Here is a 19,532-nt window from a genome sequence, read left to right as displayed (position 1 = left end):
CTTATGTCTCATCCAGCTGTAGGTCTAGATATGGTCAATCCAGGTTGCATCAGAGCCCCTGAACGGATTTTGTAAGAATGTCTCTCTCTTTCACTGTCTTTGTTTTCTGGGGTATTTTTTTTTTAAGTAATCTATTTTTATAATGGGGTTTAGCTGCTTTTCCCTACTGTGTTTATGCCGCTTTACACCCTCTTGATTCACTTCCAGAGAGATATCAATACATAGGTTTAAAGACTCTTCCTAGTCAGATATATTCTTGGGCGGTGAATAGGGGGTGTTGAGTCCAGTTCACTGAGCAGGGAGTAGGTCTTGTCTATTACATATTTGGCTTGTGGAACGGTATGTGAGCTAATTTCAAACCCTTGTTTTATGCATCGCCCCGCCTCACCTTTCCCGTTAAGCAGCCATAGTGTGTTTTGTAAATGTGTGACTCTGTTCTGTTTTGGAATTCAGTTCAGGTGTAGCGATGTTGACATTCCCTCTATCAGTGATATCTTAGGATAAGCGTCCTTTTCTGTGTGACTTACTTCACTTAGAGTCATCGTCCCTAAATCCACTCATCAGGCTGCTACTAGCCTTATGACACTGATTTCATGGCTGAGTGATATTCCATTGTGCATAAGTACCACAACTTCTTTATCCATTTTTCTCTTTCCTGGGATATTTAAGGTGTACCGAAGTGGAGGTTCTTGGAAACAGAGCAGCCCAAACTTTGGGGTGCCTGTGTCGTGTTGATTTTTAGGTTTCCCGATTTCTACGCCCATGAGTGGAAGTGCCCTATGCTCTCTCAGCTGTGTCTATTCCATGTTTCAGGACGCAGCGTACACTTCTCCAGAGTGGCTGTTGGCAATTTCCATCCCGCCCATCAGCGTAGCAAGGCTCCCGTGTCTCCACGGCCTGTCCTGCATTTCTGGTTTTTACACTTTTTTCAGCATGGCCCTTTTGACCGCTGGCAAGCGAGACTTCTTTGTAGCGCCGATTTGCCTTTCCGGCTTGCTTGGTTGGCCAAAAAGGGCGGATGCGTTTTTTCCTGAATATATTCAGGAAAAAACGCATCCGCCCTTTTTGGCCAAGGGCATCATTGTCAACGCTTTGCCGCTTTTCATGTGCTTTCAAGGCGAGTCGAATCTACCTCCTGAAATCTGTTTCCTGCAATTCTGCCTTGCTTTCAAATCCTCTTCGTTGCCTTCCCTCAATATATTTGTGGACGAGATTCATCATTTCTAACTCTGCAGGTTTGTGAATTGCAGTGCCCCTGAGCTCCATTTGTCAACTCGCTTTTTTGGGAGCTGGCCGCAAAAGCGCAGGATTGCTTCAGGCCCTATTCTGGTTCCGGGGGGCAGGCTGAGCCTGTGCTTCATTCTTCTTCCTGATGGGAAAATAGAGTGACCTGTGCCTGTCCCAACACCTAGAGCTAGTCTCTCATTGGTTCCCCCTCTTCCCGTTCATCCTCAGGACAAATTGCGACCTGTACGAAACAGGAGGTCAACGGTGCTGATTCTCCAAGTAGGGAGATTGTTAGTGAAGCGGCTGGAATGGCGAACCCGAGCACAAGGAGAGGAGAAATGAGGTGCGTTTTAGAAACCTTTCCCGATCACACGGTGTACCATCTTCTGGGTTTCCCAGGCATGTTTTCGATGGAGGAAGATGCCCTTGAACCTGGAGATTTGGGACCCATGGCATGGGTACCACGCACTATTACTTTAAAGGGTCTGCGTTTGCTCACCCAACCTCACCAATCCTCTCAGCCCCAAGAGTGTCCAGCCTTATGTCTCATCCAGCTGTGGGTCTAGATATGGTCAATCCAGGTTGCATCAGAGCCCCTGAACGGATTTTGTAAGAATGTCTCTCTCTTTCACTGTCTTTGTTTTCTGGGTTTTTTTTTTTTAAGTAATCTATTTTTATAATGGGGTTTAGCTGCTTTTCCCTGCTGTGTTTATGCCGCTTTATACCCTCTTGATTCACTTCCAGAGAGATATCAATACATAGGTTTAAAGACTCTTCCTAGTCAGATATATTCTTGGGCGGTGAATAGAGGGTGTTGAGTCCAGTTCACTGAGCAGGGAGTAGGTCTTGTCTATTACATATTTGGCTTGTGGAACGGTATGTGAGCTAATTTCAAACCCTTGTTTTATGCATCGCCCCGCCTCACCTTTCCCGTTAAGCAGCCATAGTGTGTTTTCTAAATGTGTGACTCTGTTCTGCTTTGGAATTCAGTTCAGGTGTAGTGATGTTGACATTCCCTCTATCAGTGATATCTTAGGATAAGCGTCCTTTTCTGTGTGACTTACTTCACTTAGAGTCATCGTCCCTAAATCCACTCATCATGCTGCTACTAGCCTTATGACACTGATTTCATGGCTGAGTGATATTCCATTGTGCATAAGTACCACAACTTCTTTATCCATTTTTCTCTTTCCTGGGATATTTAAGGTGTACCGAAGTGGAGGTTCTTGGAAACCGAGCAGCCCTAAACTTTGGGGTGCCTGTGTCGTGTTGATTTTTAAGTTTCCCGATTTCTACGCCCATGAGTGGAAGTGCCCTATGCTCTCTCAGCTGTGTCTATTCCATGTTTCAGGACGCAGCGTACACTTCTCCAGAGTGGCTGTTGGCAATTTCCATCCCGCCCATCAGCGTAGCAAGGCTCCCGTGTCTCCATGGCCTGTCCTGCATTTCTGGTTTTTACACTTTTTTCAGCATGGCCCTTTTGACCGCTGGCAAGCGAGACTTCTTTGTAGCGCCGATTTGCCTTTCCGGCTTGCTTGGTTGGCCAAAAAGGGCGGATGCGTTTTTTCCTGAATATATTCAGGAAAAAACGCATCCGCCCTTTTTGGCCAAGGGCATCATTGTCAACGCTTTGCCGCTTTTCATGTGCTTTCAAGGCGAGTCGAATCTACCTCCTGAAATCTGTTTCCTGCAATTCTGCCTTGCTTTCAAATCCTCTTCGTTGCCTTCCCTCAATATATTTGTGGACGAGAGTCATCATTTCTAACTCTGCAGGTTTGTGAATTGCAGTTCCCCTGAGCTCCATTTGTCAACTCGCTTTTTTGGGAGCTGGCCGCAAAAGCGCAGGATTGCTTCAGGCCCTATTCTGGTTCCGGGGGGCAGGCTGAGCCTGTGGTTCATTCTTCTTCCTGATGGGAAAATAGAGTGACCTGTGCCTGTCCCAACACCTAGAGCTAGTCTCTCATTGGTTCCCCCTCTTCCCGTTCATCCTCAGGACAAATTGCGACCTGTACGAAACAGGAGGTCAACGGTGCTGATTCTCCAAGTAGGGAGATTGTTAGTGAAGCGGCTGGAATGGCGAACCCGAGCACAAGGAGAGGAGAAATGAGGTGCGATTTAGAAGCCTTTCCCGATCACACGGTGTACCATCTTCTGGGTTTCCCAGGCATGTTTTCGATGGAGGAAGATGCCCTTGAACCTGGAGATTTGGGACCCATGGCATGGGTACCACGCAGTATTACTTTAAAGGGTCTGCGTTTGCTCACCCAACCTCACCAATCCTCTCAGCCCCAAGAGTGTCCAGCCTTATGTCTCATCCAGCTGTGGGTCTAGATATGGTCAATCCAGGTTGCATCAGAGCCCCTGAACGGATTTTGTAAGAATGTCTCTCTCTTTCACTGTCTTTGTTTTCTGGGGTTTTTTTTTTAAGTAATCTATTTTTATAATGGGGTTTAGCTGCTTTTCCCTGCTGTGTTTATGCCGCTTTACACCCTCTTGATTCACTTCCAGAGAGATATCAATACATAGGTTTAACGACTCTTCCTAGTCAGATATATTCTTGGGCGGTGAATAGGGGGTGTTGAGTCCAGTTCACTGAGCAGGGAGTAGGTCTTGTCTATTACATATTTGGCTTGTGGAACGGTATGTGAGCTAATTTCAAACCCTTGTTTTATGCATCGCCCCGCCTCACCTTTCCCGTTAAGCAGCCATAGTGTGTTTTGTAAATGTGTGACTTTGTTCTGTTTTGGAATTCAGTCCAGGTGTAGCGATGTTGACATTCCCTCTATCAGTGATATCTTAGGATAAGCGTCCTTTTCTGTGTGACTTACTTCACTTAGAGTCATCGTCCCTAAATCCACTCATCAGGCTGCTACTAGCCTTATGACACTGATTTCATGGCTGAGTGATATTCCATTGTGCATAAGTACCACAACTTCTTTATCCATTTTTCTCTTTCCTGGGATATTTAAGGTGTACCGAAGTGGAGGTTCTTGGAAACAGAGCAGCCCTAAACTTTGGGGTGCCTGTGTCGTGTTGATTTTTAGGTTTCCCGATTTCTACGCCCATGAGTGGAAGTGCCCTATGCTCTCTCAGCTGTGTCTATTCCATGTTTCAGGACGCAGCGTACACTTCTCCAGAGTGGCTGTTGGCAATTTCCATCCCGCCCATCAGCGTAGCAAGGCTCCCGTGTCTCCACGGCCTGTCCTGCATTTCTGGTTTTTACACTTTTTTCAGCATGGCCCTTTTGACCGCTGGCAAGCGAGACTTCTTTGTAGCGCCGATTTGCCTTTCCGGCTTGCTTGGTTGGCCAAAAAGGGCGTATGCGTTTTTTCCTGAATATATTCAGGAAAAAACGCATACGCCCTTTTTGGCCAAGGGCATCATTGTCAACGCTTTGCCGCTTTTCATGTGCTTTCAAGGCGAGTCGAATCTACCTCCTGAAATCTGTTTCCTGCAATTCTGCCTTGCTTTCAAATCCTCTTCGTTGCCTTCCCTCAATATATTTGTGGACGAGAGTCATCATTTCGAACTCTGCAGGTTTGTGAATTGCAGTGCCCCTGAGCTCCATTTGTCAACTCGCTTTTTTGGGAGCTGGCCGCAAAAGCGCAGGATTGCTTCAGGCCCTATTCTGGTTCCGGGGGGCAGGCTGAGCCTGTGGTTCATTCTTCTTCCTGATGGGAAAATAGAGTGACCTGTGCCTGTCCCAACACCTAGAGCTAGTCTCTCATTGGTTCCCCCTCTTCCCGTTCATCCTCAGGACAAATTGCGACCTGTACGAAACAGGAGGTCAACGGTGCTGATTCTCCAAGTAGGGAGATTGTTAGTGAAGCGGCTGGAATGGCGAACCCGAGCACAAGGAGAGGAGAAATGAGGTGCGATTTAGAAGCCTTTCCCGATCACACGGTGTACCATCTTCTGGGTTTCCCAGGCATGTTTTCGATAGAGGAAGATGCCCTTGAACCTGGAGATTTGGGACCCATGGCATGGGTACCACGCAGTATTACTTTAAAGGGTCTGCGTTTGCTCACCCAACCTCACCAATCCTCTCAGCCCCAAGAGTGTCCAGCCTTATGTCTCATCCAGCTGTAGGTCTAGATATGGTCAATCCAGGTTGCATCAGAGCCCCTGAACGGATTTTGTAAGAATGTCTCTCTCTTTCACTGTCTTTGTTTTCTGGGGTATTTTTTTTTTAAGTAATCTATTTTTATAATGGGGTTTAGCTGCTTTTCCCTGCTGTGTTTATGCCGCTTTACACCCTCTTGATTCACTTCCAGAGAGATATCAATACATAGGTTTAAAGACTCTTCCTAGTCAGATATATTCTTGGGCGGTGAATAGGGGGTGTTGAGTCCAGTTCACTGAGCAGGGAGTAGGTCTTGTCTATTACATATTTGGCTTGTGGAACGGTATGTGAGCTAATTTCAAACCCTTGTTTTATGCATCGCCCCGCCTCACCTTTCCCGTTAAGCAGCCATAGTGTGTTTTGTAAATGTGTGACTCTGTTCTGTTTTGGAATTCAGTTCAGGTGTAGCGATGTTGACATTCCCTCTATCAGTGATATCTTAGGATAAGCGTCCTTTTCTGTGTGACTTACTTCACTTAGAGTCATCGTCCCTAAATCCACTCATCATGCTGCTACTAGCCTTATGACACTGATTTCATGGCTGAGTGATATTCCATTGTGCATAAGTACCACAACTTCTTTATCCATTTTTCTCTTTCCTGGGATATTTAAGGTGTACCGAAGTGGAGGTTCTTGGAAACAGAGCAGCCCTAAACTTTGGGGTGCCTGTGTCGTGTTGATTTTTAGGTTTCCCGATTTCTACGCCCATGAGTGGAAGTGCCCTATGCTCTCTCAGCTGTGTCTATTCCATGTTTCAGGACGCAGCGTACACTCCTCCAGAGTGGCTGTTGGCAATTTCCATCCCGCCCATCAGCGTAGCAAGGCTCCCGTGTCTCCATGGCCTGTCCTGCATTTCTGGTTTTTACACTTTTTTCAGCATGGCCCTTTTGACCGCTGGCAAGCGAGACTTCTTTGTAGCGCCGATTTGCCTTTCCGGCTTGCTTGGTTGGCCAAAAAGGGCGGATGCGTTTTTTCCTGAATATATTCAGGAAAAAACGCATCCGCCCTTTTTGGCCAAGGGCATCATTGTCAACGCTTTGCCGCTTTTCATGTGCTTTCAAGGCGAGTCGAATCTACCTCCTGAAATCTGTTTCCTGCAATTCTGCCTTGCTTTCAAATCCTCTTCGTTGCCTTCCCTCAATATATTTGTGGACGAGAGTCATCATTTCTAACTCTGCAGGTTTGTGAATTGCAGTGCCCCTGAGCTCCATTTGTCAACTCGCTTTTTTGGGAGCTGGCCGCAAAAGCGCAGGATTGCTTCAGGCCCTATTCTGGTTCCGGGGGGCAGGCTGAGCCTGTGGTTCATTCTTCTTCCTGATGGGAAAATAGAGTGACCTGTGCCTGTCCCAACACCTAGAGCTAGTCTCTCATTGGTTCCCCCTCTTCCCGTTCATCCTCAGGACAAATTGCGACCTGTACGAAACAGGAGGTCAACGGTGCTGATTCTCCAAGTAGGGAGATTGTTAGTGAAGCGGCTGGAATGGCGACCCCGAGCACAAGGAGAGGAGAAATGAGGTGCGTTTTAGAAGCCTTTCCCGATCACACGGTGTACCATCTTCTGGGTTTCCCAGGCATGTTTTCGATGTAGGAAGATGCCCTTGAACCTGGAGATTTGGGACCCATGGCATGGGTACCACGCAGTATTACTTTAAAGGGTCTGCGTTTGCTCACCCAACCTCACCAATCCTCTCAGCCCCAAGAGTGTCCAGCCTTATGTCTCATCCAGCTGTGGGTCTAGATATGGTCAATCCAGGTTGCATCAGAGCCCCTGAACGGATTTTGTAAGAATGTCTCTCTCTTTCACTGTCTTTGTTTTCTGGGGTTTTTTTTTTAAGTAATCTATTTTTATAATGGGGTTTAGCTGCTTTTCCCTGCTGTGTTTATGCCGCTTTACACCCTCTTGATTCACTTCCAGAGAGATATCAATACATAGGTTTTAAGACTCTTCCTAGTCAGATATATTCTTGGGCGGTGAATAGGGGGTGTTGAGTCCAGTTCACTGAGCAGGGAGTAGGTCTTGTCTATTACATATTTGGCTTGTGGAACGGTATGTGAGCTAATTTCAAACCCTTGTTTTATGCATCGCCCCGCCTCACCTTTCCCGTTAAGCAGCCATAGTGTGTTTTCTAAATGTGTGACTCTGTTCTGCTTTGGAATTCAGTTCAGGTGTAGCGATGTTGACATTCCCTCTATCAGTGATATCTTAGGATAAGCGTCCTCTTCTGTGTGACTTACTTCACTTAGAGTCATCGTCCCTAAATCCACTCATCATGCTGCTACTAGCCTTATGACACTGATTTCATGGCTGAGTGATATTCCATTGTGCATAAGTACCACAACTTCTTTATCCATTTTTCTCTTTCCTGGGATATTTAAGGTGTACCGAAGTGGAGGTTCTTGGAAACAGAGCAGCCCTAAACTTTGGGGTGCCTGTGTCGTGTTGATTTTTAGGTTTCCCGATTTCTACGCCCATGAGTGGAAGTGCCCTATGCTCTCTCAGCTGTGTCTATTCCATGTTTCAGGACGCAGCGTACACTTCTCCAGAGTGGCTGTTGGCAATTTCCATCCCGCCCATCAGCGTAGCAAGGCTCCCGTGTCTCCATGGCCTGTCCTGCATTTCTGGTTTTTACACTTTTTTCAGCATGGCCCTTTTGACCGCTGGCAAGCGAGACTTCTTTGTAGCGCCGATTTGCCTTTCCGGCTTGCTTGGTTGGCCAAAAAGGGCGTATGCGTTTTTTCCTGAATATATTCAGGAAAAAACGCATCCGCCCTTTTTGGCCAAGGGCATCATTGTCAACGCTTTGCCGCTTTTCATGTGCTTTCAAGGCGAGTCGAATCTACCTCCTGAAATCTGTTTCCTGCAATTCTGCCTTGCTTTCAAATCCTCTTCGTTGCCTTCCCTCAATATATTTGTGGACGAGAGTCATCATTTCTAACTCTGCAGGTTTGTGAATTGCAGTGCCCCTGAGCTCCATTTGTCAACTCGCTTTTTTGGGAGCTGGCCGCAAAAGCGCAGGATTGCTTCAGGCCCTATTCTGGTTCCGGGGGGCAGGCTGAGCCTGTGGTTCATTCTTCTTCCTGATGGGAAAATAGAGTGACCTGTGCCTGTCCCAACACCTAGAGCTAGTCTCTCATTGGTTCCCCCTCTTCCCGTTCATCCTCAGGACAAATTGCGACCTGTACGAAACAGGAGGTCAACGGTGCTGATTCTCCAAGTAGGGAGATTGTTAGTGAAGCGGCTGGAATGGCGACCCCGAGCACAAGGAGAGGAGAAATGAGGTGCGTTTTAGAAGCCTTTCCCGATCACACGGTGTACCATCTTCTGGGTTTCCCAGGCATGTTTTCGATGTAGGAAGATGCCCTTGAACCTGGAGATTTGGGACCCATGGCATGGGTACCACGCAGTATTACTTTAAAGGGTCTGCGTTTGCTCACCCAACCTCACCAATCCTCTCAGCCCCAAGAGTGCCCAGCCTTATGTCTCATCCAGCTGTGGGTCTAGATATGGTCAATCCAGGTTGCATCAGAGCCCCTGAACGGATTTTGTAAGAATGTCTCTCTCTTTCACTGTCTTTGTTTTCTGGGGTTTTTTTTTTAAGTAATCTATTTTTATAATGGGGTTTAGCTGCTTTTCCCTGCTGTGTTTATGCCGCTTTACACCCTCTTGATTCACTTCCAGAGAGATATCAATACATAGGTTTTAAGACTCTTCCTAGTCAGATATATTCTTGGGCGGTGAATAGGGGGTGTTGAGTCCAGTTCACTGAGCAGGGAGTAGGTCTTGTCTATTACATATTTGGCTTGTGGAACGGTATGTGAGCTAATTTCAAACCCTTGTTTTATGCATCGCCCCGCCTCACCTTTCCCGTTAAGCAGCCATAGTGTGTTTTCTAAATGTGTGACTCTGTTCTGCTTTGGAATTCAGTTCAGGTGTAGCGATGTTGACATTCCCTCTATCAGTGATATCTTAGGATAAGCGTCCTCTTCTGTGTGACTTACTTCACTTAGAGTCATCGTCCCTAAATCCACTCATCATGCTGCTACTAGCCTTATGACACTGATTTCATGGCTGAGTGATATTCCATTGTGCATAAGTACCACAACTTCTTTATCCATTTTTCTCTTTCCTGGGATATTTAAGGTGTACCGAAGTGGAGGTTCTTGGAAACAGAGCAGCCCTAAACTTTGGGGTGCCTGTGTCGTGTTGATTTTTAGGTTTCCCGATTTCTACGCCCATGAGTGGAAGTGCCCTATGCTCTCTCAGCTGTGTCTATTCCATGTTTCAGGACGCAGCGTACACTTCTCCAGAGTGGCTGTTGGCAATTTCCATCCCGCCCATCAGCGTAGCAAGGCTCCCGTGTCTCCATGGCCTGTCCTGCATTTCTGGTTTTTACACTTTTTTCAGCATGGCCCTTTTGACCGCTGGCAAGCGAGACTTCTTTGTAGCGCCGATTTGCCTTTCCGGCTTGCTTGGTTGGCCAAAAAGGGCGTATGCGTTTTTTCCTGAATATATTCAGGAAAAAACGCATCCGCCCTTTTTGGCCAAGGGCATCATTGTCAACGCTTTGCCGCTTTTCATGTGCTTTCAAGGCGAGTCGAATCTACCTCCTGAAATCTGTTTCCTGCAATTCTGCCTTGCTTTCAAATCCTCTTCGTTGCCTTCCCTCAATATATTTGTGGACGAGAGTCATCATTTCTAACTCTGCAGGTTTGTGAATTGCAGTGCCCCTGAGCTCCATTTGTCAACTCGCTTTTTTGGGAGCTGGCCGCAAAAGCGCAGGATTGCTTCAGGCCCTATTCTGGTTCCGGGGGGCAGGCTGAGCCTGTGGTTCATTCTTCTTCCTGATGGGAAAATAGAGTGACCTGTGCCTGTCCCAACACCTAGAGCTAGTCTCTCATTGGTTCCCCCTCTTCCCGTTCATCCTCAGGACAAATTGCGACCTGTACGAAACAGGAGGTCAACGGTGCTGATTCTCCAAGTAGGGAGATTGTTAGTGAAGCGGCTGGAATGGCGAACCCGAGCACAAGGAGAGGAGAAATGAGGTGCGTTTTAGAAACCTTTCCCGATCACACGGTGTACCATCTTCTGGGTTTCCCAGGCATGTTTTCGATGTAGGAAGATGCCCTTGAACCTGGAGATTTGGGACCCATGGCATGGGTACCACGCAGTATTACTTTAAAGGGTCTGCGTTTGCTCACCCAACCTCACCAATCCTCTCAGCCCCAAGAGTGTCCAGCCTTATGTCTGATCCAGCTGTGGGTCTAGATATGGTCAATCCAGGTTGCATCAGAGCCCCTGAACGGATTTTGTAAGAATGTCTGTCACTTTCACTGTCTTTGTTTTCTGGGGTTTTTTTTTTTAAGTAATCTATTTTTATAATGGGGTTTAGCTGCTTTTCCCTGCTGTGTTTATGCCGCTTTACACCCTCTTGATTCACTTCCAGAGAGATATCAATACATAGGTTTTAAGACTCTTCCTAGTCAGATATATTCTTGGGCGGTGAATAGGGGGTGTTGAGCCCAGTTCACTGAGCAGGGAGTAGGTCTTGTCTATTACATATTTGGCTTGTGGAACGGTATGTGAGCTAATTTCAAACCCTTGTTTTATGCATCGCCCCGCCTCACCTTTCCCGTTAAGCAGCCATAGTGTGTTTTGTAAATGTGTGACTCTGTTCTGTTTTGGAATTCAGTTCAGGTGTAGCGATGTTGACATTCCCTCTATCAGTGATATCTTAGGATAAGCGTCCTTTTCTGTGTGACTTACTTCACTTAGAGTCATCGTCCCTAAATGCACTCATCAGGCTGCTACTAGCCTTATGACACTGATTTCATGGCTGAGTGATATTCCATTGTGCATAAGTACCACAACTTCTTTATCCATTTTGCTCTTTCCGGGGATATTTCAGGTGTACCGAAGTGGAGGTTCTTGGAAACAGAGCAGCCCTAAACTTTGGGGTGCCTGTGTCGTGTTGATTTTTAGGTTTCCCGATTTCTACGCCCATGAGTGGAAGTGCCCTATGCTCTCTCAGCTGTGTCTATTCCATGTTTCAGGACGCAGCGTACACTTCTCCAGAGTGGCTGTTGGCAATTTCCATCCCGCCCATCAGCGTAGCAAGGCTCCCGTGTCTCCATGGCCTGTCCTGCATTTCTGGTTTTTACACTTTTTTCAGCATGGCCCTTTGGACCGCTGGCAAGCGAGACTTCTTTGTAGCGCCGATTTGCCTTTCCGGCTTGCTTGGTTGGCCAAAAAGGGCGGATGCGTTTTTTCCTGAATATATTCAGGAAAAAACGCATCCGCCCTTTTTGGCCAAGGGCATCATTGTCAACGCTTTGCCGCTTTTCATGTGCTTTCAAGGCGAGTCGAATCTACCTCCTGAAATCTGTTTCCTGCAGTTCTGCCTTGCTTTCAAATCCTCTTCGTTGCCTTCCCTCAATATATTTGTGGACGAGAGTCATCATTTCTAACTCTGCAGGTTTGTGAATTGCAGTGCCCCTGAGCTCCATTTGTCAACTCGCTTTTTTGGGAGCTGGCCGCAAAAGCGCAGGATTGCTTCAGGCCCTATTCTGGTTCCGGGGGGCAGGCTGAGCCTGTGGTTCATTCTTCTTCCTGATGGGAAAATAGAGTGACCTGTGCCTGTCCCAACACCTAGAGCTAGTCTCTCATTGGTTCCCCCTCTTCCCGTTCATCCTCAGGACAAATTGCGACCTGTACGAAACAGGAGGTCAACGGTGCTGATTCTCCAAGTAGGGAGATTGTTAGTGAAGCGGCTGGAATGGCGAACCCGAGCACAAGGAGAGGAGAAATGAGGTGCGATTTAGAAGCCTTTCCCGATCACACGGTGTACCATCTTCTGGGTTTCCCAGGCATGTTTTCGATAGAGGAAGATGCCCTTGAACCTGGAGATTTGGGACCCATGGCATGGGTACCACGCAGTATTACTTTAAAGGGTCTGCGTTTGCTCACCCAACCTCACCAATCCTCTCAGCCCCAAGAGTGTCCAGCCTTATGTCTCATCCAGCTGTAGGTCTAGATATGGTCAATCCAGGTTGCATCAGAGCCCCTGAACGGATTTTGTAAGAATGTCTCTCTCTTTCACTGTCTTTGTTTTCTGGGGTATTTTTTTTTTAAGTAATCTATTTTTATAATGGGGTTTAGCTGCTTTTCCCTGCTGTGTTTATGCCGCTTTACACCCTCTTGATTCACTTCCAGAGAGATATCAATACATAGGTTTAAAGACTCTTCCTAGTCAGATATATTCTTGGGCGGTGAATAGGGGGTGTTGAGTCCAGTTCACTGAGCAGGGAGTAGGTCTTGTCTATTACATATTTGGCTTGTGGAACGGTATGTGAGCTAATTTCAAACCCTTGTTTTATGCATCGCCCCGCCTCACCTTTCCCGTTAAGCAGCCATAGTGTGTTTTGTAAATGTGTGACTCTGTTCTGTTTTGGAATTCAGTTCAGGTGTAGCGATGTTGATATTCCCTCTATCAGTGATATCTTAGGATAAGCGTCCTTTTCTGTGTGACTTACTTCACTTAGAGTCATCGTCCCTAAATCCACTCATCAGGCTGCTACTAGCCTTATGACACTGATTTCATGGCTGAGTGATATTCCATTGTGCATAAGTACCACAACTTCTTTATCCATTTTTCTCTTTCCTGGGATATTTAAGGTGTACCGAAGTGGAGGTTCTTGGAAACAGAGCAGCCCTAAACTTTGGGGTGCCTGTGTCGTGTTGATTTTTAGGTTTCCCGATTTCTACGCCCATGAGTGGAAGTGCCCTATGCTCTCTCAGCTGTGTCTATTCCATGTTTCAGGACGCAGCGTACACTTCTCCAGAGTGGCTGTTGGCAATTTCCATCCCGCCCATCAGCGTAGCAAGGCTCCCGTGTCTCCATGGCCTGTCCTGCATTTCTGGTTTTTACACTTTTTTCAGCATGGCCTTTTGGACCGCTGGCAAGCGAGACTTCTTTGTAGCGCCGATTTGCCTTTCCGGCTTGCTTGGTTGGCCAAAAAGGGCGGATGCTTTTTTTCCTGAATATATTCAGGAAAAAACGCATCCGCCCTTTTTGGCCAAGGGCATCATTGTCAACGCTTTGCCGCTTTTCATGTGCTTTCAAGGCGAGTCGAATCTACCTCCTGAAATCTGTTTCCTGCAATTCTGCCTTGCTTTCAAATCCTCTTCGTTGCCTTCCCTCAATATATTTGTGGACGAGAGTCATCATTTCTAACTCTGCAGGTTTGTGAATTGCAGTGCCCCTGAGCTCCATTTGTCAACTCGCTTTTTTGGGAGCTGGCCGCAAAAGCGCAGGATTGCTTCAGGCCCTATTCTGGTTCCGGGGGGCAGGCTGAGCCTGTGGTTCATTCTTCTTCCTGATGGGAAAATAGAGTGACCTGTGCCTGTCCCAACACCTAGAGCTAGTCTCTCATTGGTTCCCCCTCTTCCCGTTCATCCTCAGGACAAATTGCGACCTGTACGAAACAGGAGGTCAACGGTGCTGATTCTCCAAGTAGGGAGATTGTTAGTGAAGCGGCTGGAATGGCGAACCCGAGCACAAGGAGAGGAGAAATGAGGTGCGTTTTAGAAACCTTTCCCGATCACACGGTGTACCATCTTCTGGGTTTCCCAGGCATGTTTTCGATGTAGGAAGATGCCCTTGAACCTGGAGATTTGGGACCCATGGCATGGGTACCACGCAGTATTACTTTAAAGGGTCTGCGTTTGCTCACCCAACCTCACCAATCCTCTCAGCCCCAAGAGTGTCCAGCCTTATGTCTCATCCAGCTGTGGGTCTAGATATGGTCAATCCAGGTTGCATCAGAGCCCCTGAACGGATTTTGTAAGAATGTCTCTCTCTTTCACTGTCTTTGTTTTCTGGGTTTTTTTTTTAAGTAATCTATTTTTATAATGGGGTTTAGCTGCTTTTCCCTGCTGTGTTTATGCCGCTTTATACCCTCTTGATTCACTTCCAGAGAGATATCAATACATAGGTTTAAAGACTCTTCCTAGTCAGATATATTCTTGGGCGGTGAATAGAGGGTGTTGAGTCCAGTTCACTGAGCAGGGAGTAGGTCTTGTCTATTACATATTTGGCTTGTGGAACGGTATGTGAGCTAATTTCAAACCCTTGTTTTATGCATCGCCCCGCCTCACCTTTCCCGTTAAGCAGCCATAGTGTGTTTTCTAAATGTGTGACTCTGTTCTGCTTTGGAATTCAGTTCAGGTGTAGTGATGTTGACATTCCCTCTATCAGTGATATCTTAGGATAAGCGTCCTTTTCTGTGTGACTTACTTCACTTAGAGTCATCGTCCCTAAATCCACTCATCATGCTGCTACTAGCCTTATGACACTGATTTCATGGCTGAGTGATATTCCATTGTGCATAAGTACCACAACTTCTTTATCCATTTTTCTCTTTCCTGGGATATTTAAGGTGTACCGAAGTGGAGGTTCTTGGAAACCGAGCAGCCCTAAACTTTGGAGTGCCTGTGTCGTGTTGATTTTTAAGTTTCCCGATTTCTACGCCCATGAGTGGAAGTGCCCTATGCTCTCTCAGCTGTGTCTATTCCATGTTTCAGGACGCAGCGTACACTTCTCCAGAGTGGCTGTTGGCAATTTCCATCCCGCCCATCAGCGTAGCAAGGCTCCCGTGTCTCCACGGCCTGTCCTGCATTTCTGGTTTTTACACTTTTTTCAGCATGGCCCTTTTGACCGCTGGCAAGCGAGACTTCTTTGTAGCGCCGATTTGCCTTTCCGGCTTGCTTGGTTGGCCAAAAAGGGCGGATGCTTTTTTTCCTGAATATATTCAGGAAAAAACGCATCCGCCCTTTTTGGCCAAGGGCATCATTGTCAACGCTTTGCCGCTTTTCATGTGCTTTCAAGGCGAGTCGAATCTACCTCCTGAAATCTGTTTCCTGCAATTCTGCCTTGCTTTCAAATCCTCTTCGTTGCCTTCCCTCAATATATTTGTGGACGAGAGTCATCATTTCTAACTCTGCAGGTTTGTGAATTGCAGTGCCCCTGAGCTCCATTTGTCAACTCGCTTTTTTGGGAGCTGGCCGCAAAAGCGCAGGATTGCTTCAGGCCCTATTCTGGTTCCGGGGGGCAGGCTGAGCCTGTGGTTCATTCTTCTTCCTGATGGGAAAATAGAGTGACCTGTGCCTGTCCCAACACCTAGAGCTAGTCTCTCATTGGTTCCCCCTCTTCCCGTTCATCCTCAGGACAAATTGCGACCTGTACGAAACAGGAGGTCAACGGTGCTGATTCTCCAAGTAGGGAGATTGTTAGTGAAGCGGCTGGAATGGCGAACCCGAGCACAAGGAGAGGAGAAATGAGGTGCGATTTAGAAGCCTTTCCCGATCACACGGTGTACCATCTTCTGGGTTTCCCAGGCATGTTTTCGATAGAGGAAGATGCCCTTGAACCTGGAGATTTGGGACCCATGGCATGGGTACCACGCAGTATTACTTTAAAGGGTCTGCGTTTGCTCACCCAACCTCACCAATCCTCTCAGCCCCAAGAGTGTCCAGCCTTATGTCTCATCCAGCTGTAGGTCTAGATATGGTCAATCTAGGTTGCATCAGAGCCCCTGAACGGATTTTGTAAGAATGTCTCTCTCTTTCACTGTCTTTGTTTTCTGGGGTATTTTTTTTTTAAGTAATCTATTTTTATAATGGGGTTTAGCTGCTTTTCCCTGCTGTGTTTATGCCGCTTTACACCCTCTTGATTCACTTCCAGAGAGATATCAATACATAGGTTTAAAGACTCTTCCTAGTCAGATATATTCTTGGGCGGTGAATAGGGGGTGTTGAGTCCAGTTCACTGAGCAGGGAGTAGGTCTTGTCTATTACATATTTGGCTTGTGGAACGGTATGTGAGCTAATTTCAAACCCTTGTTTTATGCATCGCCCCGCCTCACCTTTCCCGTTAAGCAGCCATAGTGTGTTTTGTAAATGTGTGACTCTGTTCTGTTTTGGAATTCAGTTCAGGTGTAGCGATGTTGATATTCCCTCTATCAGTGATATCTTAGGATAAGCGTCCTTTTCTGTGTGACTTACTTCACTTAGAGTCATCGTCCCTAAATCCACTCATCAGGCTGCTACTAGCCTTATGACACTGATTTCATGGCTGAGTGATATTCCATTGTGCATAAGTACCACAACTTCTTTATCCATTTTTCTCTTTCCTGGGATATTTAAGGTGTACCGAAGTGGAGGTTCTTGGAAACAGAGCAGCCCTAAACTTTGGGGTGCCTGTGTCGTGTTGATTTTTAGGTTTCCCGATTTCTACGCCCATGAGTGGAAGTGCCCTATGCTCTCTCAGCTGTGTCTATTCCATGTTTCAGGACGCAGCGTACACTTCTCCAGAGTGGCTGTTGGCAATTTCCATCCCGCCCATCAGCGTAGCAAGGCTCCCGTGTCTCCATGGCCTGTCCTGCATTTCTGGTTTTTACACTTTTTTCAGCATGGCCCTTTTGACCGCTGGCAAGCGAGACTTCTTTGTAGCGCCGATTTGCCTTTCCGGCTTGCTTGGTTGGCCAAAAAGGGCGGATGCGTTTTTTCCTGAATATATTCAGGAAAAAACGCATCCGCCCTTTTTGGCCAAGGGCATCATTGTCAACGCTTTGCCGCTTTTCATGTGCTTTCAAGGCGAGTCGAATCTACCTCCTGAAATCTGTTTCCTGCAATTCTGCCTTGCTTTCAAATCCTCTTCGTTGCCTTCCCTCAATATATTTGTGGACGAGAGTCATCATTTCTAACTCTGCAGGTTTGTGAATTGCAGTGCCCCTGAGCTCCATTTGTCAACTCGCTTTTTTGGGAGCTGGCCGCAAAAGCGCAGGATTGCTTCAGGCCCTATTCTGGTTCCGGGGGGCAGGCTGAGCCTGTGGTTCATTCTTCTTCCTGATGGGAAAATAGAGTGACCTGTGCCTGTCCCAACACCTAGAGCTAGTCTCTCATTGGTTCCCCCTCTTCCCGTTCATCCTCAGGACAAATTGCGACCTGTACGAAACAGGAGGTCAACGGTGCTGATTCTCCAAGTAGGGAGATTGTTAGTGAAGCGGCTGGAATGGCGAACCCGAGCACAAGGAGAGGAGAAATGAGGTGCGTTTTAGAAACCTTTCCCGATCACACGGTGTACCATCTTCTGGGTTTCCCAGGCATGTTTTCGATGTAGGAAGATGCCCTTGAACCTGGAGATTTGGGACCCATGGCATGGGTACCACGCAGTATTACTTTAAAGGGTCTGCGTTTGCTCACCCAACCTCACCAATCCTCTCAGCCCCAAGAGTGTCCAGCCTTATGTCTCATCCAGCTGTGGGTCTAGATATGGTCAATCCAGGTTGCATCAGAGCCCCTGAACGGATTTTGTAAGAATGTCTCTCTCTTTCACTGTCTTTGTTTTCTGGGTTTTTTTTTTAAGTAATCTATTTTTATAATGGGGTTTAGCTGCTTTTCCCTGCTGTGTTTATGCCGCTTTATACCCTCTTGATTCACTTCCAGAGAGATATCAATACATAGGTTTAAAGACTCTTCCTAGTCAGATATGTTCTTGGGCGGTGAATAGAGGGTGTTGAGTCCAGTTCACTGAGCAGGGAGTAGGTCTTGTCTATTACATATTTGGCTTGTGGAACGGTATGTGAGCTAATTTCAAACCCTTGTTTTATGCATCGCCCCGCCTCACCTTTCCCGTTAAGCAGCCATAGTGTGTTTTCTAAATGTGTGACTCTGTTCTGCTTTGGAATTCAGTTCAGGTGTAGTGATGTTGACATTCCCTCTATCAGTGATATCTTAGGATAAGCGTCCTTTTCTGTGTGACTTACTTCACTTAGAGTCATCGTCCCTAAATCCACTCATCATGCTGCTACTAGCCTTATGACACTGATTTCATGGCTGAGTGATATTCCATTGTGCATAAGTACCACAACTTCTTTATCCATTTTTCTCTTTCCTGGGATATTTAAGGTGTACCGAAGTGGAGGTTCTTGGAAACCGAGCAGCCCTAAACTTTGGAGTGCCTGTGTCGTGTTGATTTTTAAGTTTCCCGATTTCTACGCCCATGAGTGGAAGTGCCCTATGCTCTCTCAGCTGTGTCTATTCCATGTTTCAGGACGCAGCGTACACTTCTCCAGAGTGGCTGTTGGCAATTTCCATCCCGCCCATCAGCGTAGCAAGGCTCCCGTGTCTCCACGGCCTGTCCTGCATTTCTGGTTTTTACACTTTTTTCAGCATGGCCCTTTTGACCGCTGGCAAGCGAGACTTCTTTGTAGCGCCGATTTGCCTTTCCGGCTTGCTTGGTTGGCCAAAAAGGGCGGATGCGTTTTTTCCTGAATATATTCAGGAAAAAACGCATCCGCCCTTTTTGGCCAAGGGCATCATTGTCAACGCTTTGCCGCTTTTCATGTGCTTTCAAGGCGAGTCGAATCTACCTCCTGAAATCTGTTTCCTGCAATTCTGCCTTGCTTTCAAATCCTCTTCGTTGCCTTCCCTCAATATATTTGTGGACGAGAGTCATCATTTCTAACTCTGCAGGTTTGTGAATTGCAGTGCCCCTGAGCTCCATTTGTCAACTCGCTTTTTTGGGAGCTGGCCGCAAAAGCGCAGGATTGCTTCAGGCCCTATTCTGGTTCCGGGGGGCAGGCTGAGCCTGTGGTTCATTCTTCTTCCTGATGGGAAAATAGAGTGACCTGTGCCTGTCCCAACACCTAGAGCTAGTCTCTCATTGGTTCCCCCTCTTCCCGTTCATCCTCAGGACAAATTGCAACCTGTACGAAACAGGAGGTCAACGGTGCTGATTCTCCAAGTAGGGAGATTGTTAGTGAAGCGGCTGGAATGGCGAACCCGAGCACAAGGAGAGGAGAAATGAGGTGCGATTTAGAAGCCTTTCCCGATCACACGGTGTACCATCTTCTGGGTTTCCCAGGCATGTTTTCGATAGAGGAAGATGCCCTTGAACCTGGAGATTTGGGACCCATGGCATGGGTACCACGCAGTATTACTTTAAAGGGTCTGCGTTTGCTCACCCAACCTCACCAATCCTCTCAGCCCCAAGAGTGTCCAGCCTTATGTCTCATCCAGCTGTAGGTCTAGATATGGTCAATCTAGGTTGCATCAGAGCCCCTGAACGGATTTTGTAAGAATGTCTCTCTCTTTCACTGTCTTTGTTTTCTGGGGTATTTTTTT

This window comes from Eubalaena glacialis, chromosome 8 (assembly GCF_028564815.1).
Source record: "Eubalaena glacialis isolate mEubGla1 chromosome 8, mEubGla1.1.hap2.+ XY, whole genome shotgun sequence".
Lineage (NCBI taxonomy): Eukaryota > Metazoa > Chordata > Mammalia > Artiodactyla > Balaenidae > Eubalaena > Eubalaena glacialis.
The sequence above is the reverse complement of the archived record's forward strand: the minus strand, read 5'-3'. Positions refer to the sequence as shown.